Source organism: Rattus norvegicus, chromosome 9 (assembly GCF_036323735.1).
Source record: "Rattus norvegicus strain BN/NHsdMcwi chromosome 9, GRCr8, whole genome shotgun sequence".
Taxonomy (NCBI): domain Eukaryota; kingdom Metazoa; phylum Chordata; class Mammalia; order Rodentia; family Muridae; genus Rattus; species Rattus norvegicus.
This window is the reverse complement of record NC_086027.1, coordinates 78,725,916-78,734,386: the sequence shown is the minus strand read 5'-3', so window position 1 is coordinate 78,734,386 and position 8,471 is coordinate 78,725,916.

Sequence of the window (8,471 nt, the reverse complement as noted above, 5' to 3'; positions counted from 1 at the left end):
CTCTGTAATTTGGAAGTGCCACAGCTGTGTCTTTCTACATTCCATGGCTCAGGTGACTTGTTAAAAGGAGGGAAATGTTCTTTGTAACATTATCACAAGGTTTGTTAAGAGTGCCTCCTGCTCCTTCCTTACAAGCTCCGGTGTATTTTGTTGGAACTAGGGTAATACCTGGGCACAGGCCAAACCCCTTTGAATCTCATCCTCCCATAAAGGCTTTGACTACTCAAGGCCAGCATTACCAGAAAGAGATGTGGATGGAAAGAGAGAAAACCTGGCCAAGTGGTTAGCTTTTTTTTGTAGATTGTGGTCTATATGCAGGTGAGGGCAGGCACAAGATAAGGCAAGGCCTGTGATTGGGCAGTGAAAAAGTAAGGCGAGGCAGAGTTTTGGTAAGGAGAGAGAGAGAGAGAGAGAGAGAGAGAGAGAGAGAGAGAGAGATCAAAGAGGAGAAGAACCAAGATGAAGGCAAAGAAGGACGACCCAGATCCATGTGGCATTAAATGGCCACAGGTGGCTATGAATATTTCTTAAGGGATGGATTTTTATAGGACAATTTGTCTTATCTAGGTGGGCAGTTTATATCACTATCAATCGCTTGTAAGTTTACTGTGTGAACATTTCATGGAATGAGAATTTAAGATATGAATCTGATTGCTAAATCACAAGCTTATTGAGTTTTGATTTAACGGGTTACTGCGAGTTGTGACTATAACTATTAGGGGGCGGATGCTGGGAATGTGAACAGAGTCCTCAATAAGAAAGCCACGAGATAGGTTTACTTTGTATAAAACTGGCGTGGAGGCATCCCGCCTTGGGAACTAGATGATATTGTTCCAAGAGGTCAGCTGCTGCTGGGATCAGAGAGTAGGCGGTGGCAGTGTGGGATAGAAATTGGGAGCTTAGTGGGTGAGACGCTTCGCTGACTGAGATGAAAATACCCGCAGATGCCATGTGGGTCCCCCAGCGCGAGATGGTAAATATTCTTTTTTAATATTTACCACTATACCTTTTCATTTTTTATTTGCTTTTCATCTTCTTTGTAGACTGATGAAAAAATTCTAGAAAGAACTAGGATTAAAGGTCAAAGGGTCAAGGTAAAAGAAGGACAGATACCTTGCTGTGGGAAGTTCTGGTTCTTGTTCTTTTTCTAGTCAGCTAGGTAACGATGGAGGAGAGGGCTGTAGAGAAATAAAGACTTCTAAACAAGGCTGACGATACAAATGGAGAGAAGAATGGAATTCCAGAGAACAGTAACCATTGCTGGTGCCTCGATACTATACAGTGGACAATAGAAATAGCTGCATGAAATGCAGAATCCAGATAAACTTAGGCAGACCCAAAACAGTTATGCACGGCCCAGTGATTTAATATAAAGGTAACGTTTATGCACCAGATAAATCTTTCAGGAGTCTTACTGCTGAATAAGTTCATCTTTCTAGTTTTTTCTGAACTCTGATTATTGAATTCAACTGTTCTGTCTCAGAATTCCTTTCTAAACTGACTGATCCAAACTGGCTTCTCCCAGCTTCTCACTGGATTGCTTTGCTTTGAAAACTGCTTCTTAAATACATGAGCTGAACTGCAATGACTGCAGGATCTGAACAGACCGAACTGAACTGAATTGCACAGGCGTAACTGAACTCAACAACACTCAACAAAATTGCACCCAACTACGCTGAACTTAACTGAACCGCACACACTGACTTGCCCTCCACTCCTGACTTATTCTATGTACATCTTTTTCTCTCCAGTGGTAAGGCCTACTGAAGAACAGAATGCTTTTATTGAAGTTAATAGATACCTTATACTTATGATTTTTTCATCCTCTTTCCCGGTTTCCCCTCCAGAAACCTGCTATCCCATCCCCCTCCTCCTGTTTCTTTGAGGGTGCTCCCTCACCCACCCACCTACTCCCTCCCACCTCCCTGCCCTGATACTGCCCTAAACTGGGGCATTGAGCCTTGACAGGACCAAGGGCCTCTCCTCCCACTGATGCCCAACAAGGCTATCCTCTGCTACATATGTGGCTAGAGCCATAGGTCAATCTCTATGTACTCTTGGGATGGTGTTTTAGTCTCTGGGAGCTCTGGGGGTTCTGGCTGGATGGCATTATTATTATTATTATTATTATTATTATTATTATTATTACTATTTTATTATGAGGTTCCAAACCCCTTCAGCTCCTTCAGTTCTTTCTCTAACTCCTCTATTGGGGAGCCCGTTCTCAGTTCAATGGTTGGCTGCGAGCATCCACCCCTGTATTTGTTAAGCTCTGGCAGAGCCTCTCAGTAGACAGCTATATCAGGCTCCTGTCAGCAAGCACTTCTTGGCATCCTCAGTAGTGACTGGGTTTGGTGGCTGTATATGGGCTGGATCCCCAGATGGGCAGTCTCTGGGTGGCCTTTCCTTCAGTCTCTGCTTCTCACTTTGTCTCCATATTTTCTCCTGTGAATATTTTTGTTCCCCTTTCTAAGTAGGACTGAGGCACCCACACTTTGGTCTTTCTTTTGACCTTCATATGGTCTGTGAGTTGTAACATGAATATTCTGAGCTTTTTTCCTAATATCCACTTGTCAGTGAGTACATACCATGTGTGTTCTTTTGTGACTGGGTTATCTCACTCAGGATATTTTCTAGTTCCATCCATTTGCCTATGAATTTCATGATGTCATTGTTTTTGATAGCTGAGTAGTACTCCATTGTGTAGATGTACCACATTTTCTGTATCCATTCCTCTGTTGAAGGACATCTGGGTTCTTTCCAGCTTCTGGCTATTATAAATAAGGCTGCTATGAACATAGTGGAGCATGTGTCCTTGCTATATGTTGGAGCATCTTTTGGATATATGCCCAAGAGAGGTAGAGCTGTGTCCTCATGTAGTGCAATGTCCAATTTTCTGAGGAATGTCCAGAGTGATTTCCAGAATGGTTGTACCAGTTTGCAATCCCACCAACAATAGAAGAGTTTTCCTCTTTCTCCACATCCTCACCACAATCTGCTGTCACCTGAGTTTTTGATCTTAGCCATTGTGACTGGTGTGAGGTGAAATCTCAGAGTTGTTTTGATTTGTATTGTTTTGATGACTAAGGATGTTGAACATTTCTTTGGGTGCTTCTCAGCCATTCAATATGCCTCAGCTGAGAATTGTTTGTTTAGCTCTGTAGCCCATTATTTAATAAGGTTATTTGATTCTCTGTAGTCTGATTTCTTGAGTTCTTTGTATATATTAGATATTAGCCCTCTATCAGATGTAGAATTGGTAAAGATCTTTTCCCAGTCTCTTGGTTGTCATTTTGTCCTATGGACAGTGTCCTTTGCCTTACAGAAGCTTTGCAATTTTATGAGGTCCTATTTGTCTATTGTTGGTCTTATAGCATTAGGCATTGGTGTTTTGTTCAGGAAAATTTCCCTTGTGCCCATGTGTTCCAGGCTTTTCCCCACTTTCTCTTCTATTAGTTTCAGTATATCTGGTTTATGTGCAGATCCTTGATCCACTTGAACTTGAGCTTTGTACAAGGCAATAAGAATGGATTGGTTTGCATTCTCTTAAGTAGCTTCTCTTCCTTGTCCTGTTGAGAACTGGGTGTATCCTATCTTTGACTGATTCTGTCATCTCTGATTTGTCATTTTGTCTCTCCCTCAATTAGACATCATTTTCAAGCACAGCTGTTTCCTTCTACAAACTAACTTTACCTTCATTTTCTGGGATTAAAAGTGTATGCTAAGGGCAAGTCTAGATCACACAGAGCAACTGTGTTACTGGATTCTTAAGATTCCTCTACAATTTAAAATAAAACACAAGATGGAGATATGGAGAAATATAATTCTGAGATTAGGTAAATTTGTACTAGTTCATTTTAATTCACCATAATGAAGTAACACGTGCCTGAAACCTTATGAGGAAAGAGAGGTCTTCCTCTCAGTTTTGGAGATAAGACCATCATTATATGTTCCCAGAAGTTCAGCTTCTGATGAAGACCCTTGGGCTAGGTCACATTATAGCTGACATCACCATGGTAGTACTGTGCATACAAGAAGAGATAACACGGTGAGGCAGGAGGTGAGAGAGAGGAAGGGCTCCACTTCCTAATTATATATTACACTAGGTCTTAACTGTTAAAGGTCCTACCATCTCCTGCATTCAAACAACCACAAACAGATAAACCCTCAAAGTAAACACTTAAATTATAACACATTTCAACCCCAAATGCCTGAAGGAAACCTCGGGAATATCTAAAGTGGCCTGGAGGTAAATAGACCGTACTCTCTTCACTTAATTATGTAGTTGTCATTTGATGGCTATATTGTGTCATTTGTACACTGCTAATACATTTGTCTGTACTTCTCAACTATTTTTAACACTGTCTTAGTCAAATTTTTAGTTATAAAACAAACATTACTTTGTAACAAGTATCTTTAGGTATTTAGGTATTGCTGAAAGAAAGGCCAAAACCCAACAACAGCAAACACAGACTAATGTTTTCTGTGAACTTTTTGGTCTCCAGAAAAGGTAGAAGAGAGAGAATCAATATTTTGCTTTAAAGATAGATTGAGTGGAAAGCCCCTGACAGATTAAATTTTGAAGAGCCAATTTTCAGGCTTATGATATAGCCATCTGTCCTGTTTAAAACTTCAAAAAAAAAAAAAAAAGAATGATTTTCTCAGCACCAGGCTGGCCTGTGTAGAACACCATGGGGCAAAGAAAGGAGTATGTGAGTGCATCCTGAAGTCCAGAGAGCACACACGGACCATTCCTACGTGACTTACAGAGTGACACCAACACAGAGTGACACCAACACAGCTCCAGATTCCAAACACTGTGCTGTGTACTGAAGGCAGGAGTCAAGCCAGACAGACTTAAACCAAACTGAATTAGAAATGAGGGGATCTTTTTGTCTCACTAGATCTGATGATTATTTTTTTTTCCTTTTCTTTTTTTCGGAGCTGGGGACCGAACCCAGGGCCTTGCGCTTCCTAGGCAAGCGCTCTACCACTGAGCTAAATCCCCAACCCAAGATCAGATGATTATTAAGGTTGAGTTATTCAGCACCAACCGTTTGGCCTCTCATCACAACTATAAGTTATAAATACAAATTATAGTAGCCATTGGGTTGCCACACAGCAAAACCTACCAGGCAGCACAGTAAATAGTGGCAGGCATCTGAACAAGACCAAAGGGCCTCTTCTGATTGTCTGTGTAAAGCATGTTCTGCCTTATTAATACCATTTCTGTTTGAATGTGCAATCAGGTATTTTAAACAATTTTTCAGAGCTTACCAGCATACAGAATTCAGTGAATACGGGAGATATGTGGTCTATTCTTTGTCCCCTTATTTATAGAAATGAAAGACTATGATGAAAGGAATCCCAGATACATGGAAGAACGTCCCATTCATCTGAAGAGGACAGAAATGAGTGACAGCTGTCAATTATCTAAGTTGAGAGAAAGTAAAAGTGCCAATCAAGCACAACCAGATCATTTCCTGTAGGCTGTTCTCAAATTACCTTCTTCTCCAAGCATGGTTTCATCCTCTCCTCCCTAGAAGGGCAAACTTAGGTCCCTGACACCGAAGAAGAATGAGAAATTCTAGTACGGCGAACTTCGATCAGACCAAAACCAAAACCCCAAGAAGGGATTTTGATACTTCATTGTTCCCGTGAGAGTACATCAGAGAAACGCCTAGAAATCCATTTGCGCTTGTCAATACCGTCCACCTTTTCAAGCTCCTGATCCATTAGTCACTAATGGATGAGTCGTATCAAAACAGACAATAGAAACACTCATCATAGCTGATAGTGGTGAACTACGTTGTTGCTATCTTTGGGTGTGTGTTTTAGGATCAAACAAAGCCGCAAATGGATTTGGGAATGACAAAAGAGCTGGTGGGAGGTAATTTCAACAATTCGTAATAAAAATGTAAACGCAGGTAACCATCCCAGTGAGAACCGAGTTGGCTCTAGAGTACATGGTCCCCGCCATGCTACCCACGGAAGGCTACGGCAGATGTGTACTACGTATCAAAACCAAATAGAGAGGCATATTATCCTGATCACGGAGAGATAGATTTTTCTCAACGTTGTCTATGTAAGACTTTGTTCTCTTACACCGGCAAAGGCTCTGAAATCATTCAAAAGAAAATCATTACACAGGGAAGGGCTCAGGCCGCAAGAAGGAGAGTTTTATGGCAGAGGTGTGAGAGAAAAGAATGAAACCTAGACTACATTTCAAATTCATAATGACTTTCAAGATTGATTCTCTGATGGCAGTCTTCTTGCTTTAATTGGGAAAAGAAAAAAAGAGAGAGAAAAGTCTGCATCCTGGAGCCGAGCCCACTCTGACTCAGCATATTGTTGGAAAATGACAACAGCGACATCTACTGTCCAAGTACAGGAACGATCATTTCAAACAGGCTCCATCCCGTCAGAGGTCTTAAAATCGTTGGTAGCCGGTATAGCACCTCTTAAATTTTTTTAAAATGCGTACTTTCCACATAGATAAGGGACTCTTTTGCTTTCGCTACAAATTACGTTTTACTCGTTATTATTTAAAATCATTCTGCCGATTGATAAAGAAATTGAACGTGTATCTTGTTCAATAGCAATAAAGATTTCAGGGGCGTTTTTGAACTCATTGGACCCACATCCTAAATTTATGTTTCCATTAGTTTCCAGGCTGTTTTCTAAATTTAATCAGCAATGAAATTCTCCTTGTTAAATTTGGAGTCGCGTTTTTGGAGACAACAGCCCAGGCAGGATAAGATAGTAAATGGCAACCAGGAATGTGTTTCTAATGTGTTTGCTACATTGCTTCTGACCAGTGCCAATAATGAGTTTTAAATGATAATTGTTAGTCCATTAATGTACTTTATATATTAGCAACCCTATAGAGGAGATAATGCCTGACGTCCCAGAATAAATAGGCTATGTGGCAGCACTCTAATTAAAAGGCACACCGATAAATTGCATTTGGTATATAAATCACAAAATCCTCATAGACATAACTTGGATATAATTAAGTAAGATGAAAGGAAATAGACTTCCGGCAAATAAGACTTTTTAAAAACATACTTTGTACCAAGAGTCGTACACGTGATTGTTAAGCGAGTAATACACACTCAGACACCCAGCAATTGATAACGATTTCAAAACGTTTCGAGTTCATTATGCACTGCATACTCCAGCATAAATGCAAGACACTGTTAAGGACCCAAAGCTCCTGTGTGTCGGTCCCAGGATGAGAAAGCTAGTTGTGTGCTCCCGACAACTAGTTTTCCTTTCTTGTGGATGAGGTCACCGACTACCCTGATAACTAGTACCCTGTACTCATCCTGAGGATGTCTGTGCTGCCTGGTTCTGTGTGTCAACTTGACACAAGCGGGGGTTACCACAGAGAAAGGAGCCTCCTTAGGAAATGCCTCCATGAGACCCAGCTGTAAAGCATTTTCTCAATTAGTGATCAAGGGGGAGAACCCAGCCCATTGTGGGTGGTGCCATCCCTAGGCTGGTAGTCCTGGGTTCTATAAGAGAGCAAGCTGAGCAAGCCAGGGGAAGCAAGCCAGTAAGTAACATCCCTCCATGGCCTCTGCATCAGCTCCTGCTTGAGTTCCAGTCCTGACTTCCTTTGGTGATGAACAGCAATGTGGAAGTGTAAGCTGAGTAAACCCTTTCCTTTCCAACTTGCTTCTTGGTCATGGTGTTTGTGCAGGAATAGAAACCCTGCCTGAGACTGTGTCCTTAGGTAAATGTTGCTCAGATCGTCTCACAGACTAAAAACTTACCCTTACAGGACAGCACACAAACCCCTTCACTTGGACTAAACTCATCACAGGATCGGCATGAGTTGCCTGCGTCTCCATTTTACAGATTGGAAAACTGGCAACTGACCTGGGATATCCTTTCGATATATGCTTGCTGTGTTACCCACTTTAGGTACTGACCCCAGGAAATGAAGCCGCATAAACCACAAAGCAGCGGCCAAGCATTTTCTCCCGATCCTCTTTGTCAGTTACGTGACGATATTAACAGCATAAGAAAAGGTGATTTGTTTTTTCTGACTAGAAAAGGTGCGGGTATCCAGGTGTCACACAGGAGCACTCCTGGCATCCAGCTGCCCCACCTCTTGCTTGCTGCCTGAGGAGGCTAGCTACTTGGATGTCCTAGGAGTCATAAATCTTTTTATCATTCCAGACCAGGCCTTTCCTCCTCAGGAATCTCTAAAGTCAGCTATTTCTTTGATTTTCCCCTAATGTCCCTAACCTTGGGCAAAAGCATTACTCAGGAATGCAGGGCTATTAATAATAAAAATTTATTTTGAGTGTGTCCTTTCAGGACCCTGTCCTAAGCCTACTCGGGTTATAGAAGAGGTGAGCTACGAGCTCTGCCTCTTTCTTCTCTCATTTCTGTTTGCATTTCTGCTCCATGACATCATCTGCCGTGGGAATGCTTCTGTTCTGCACGACAGTGGAAAGGCC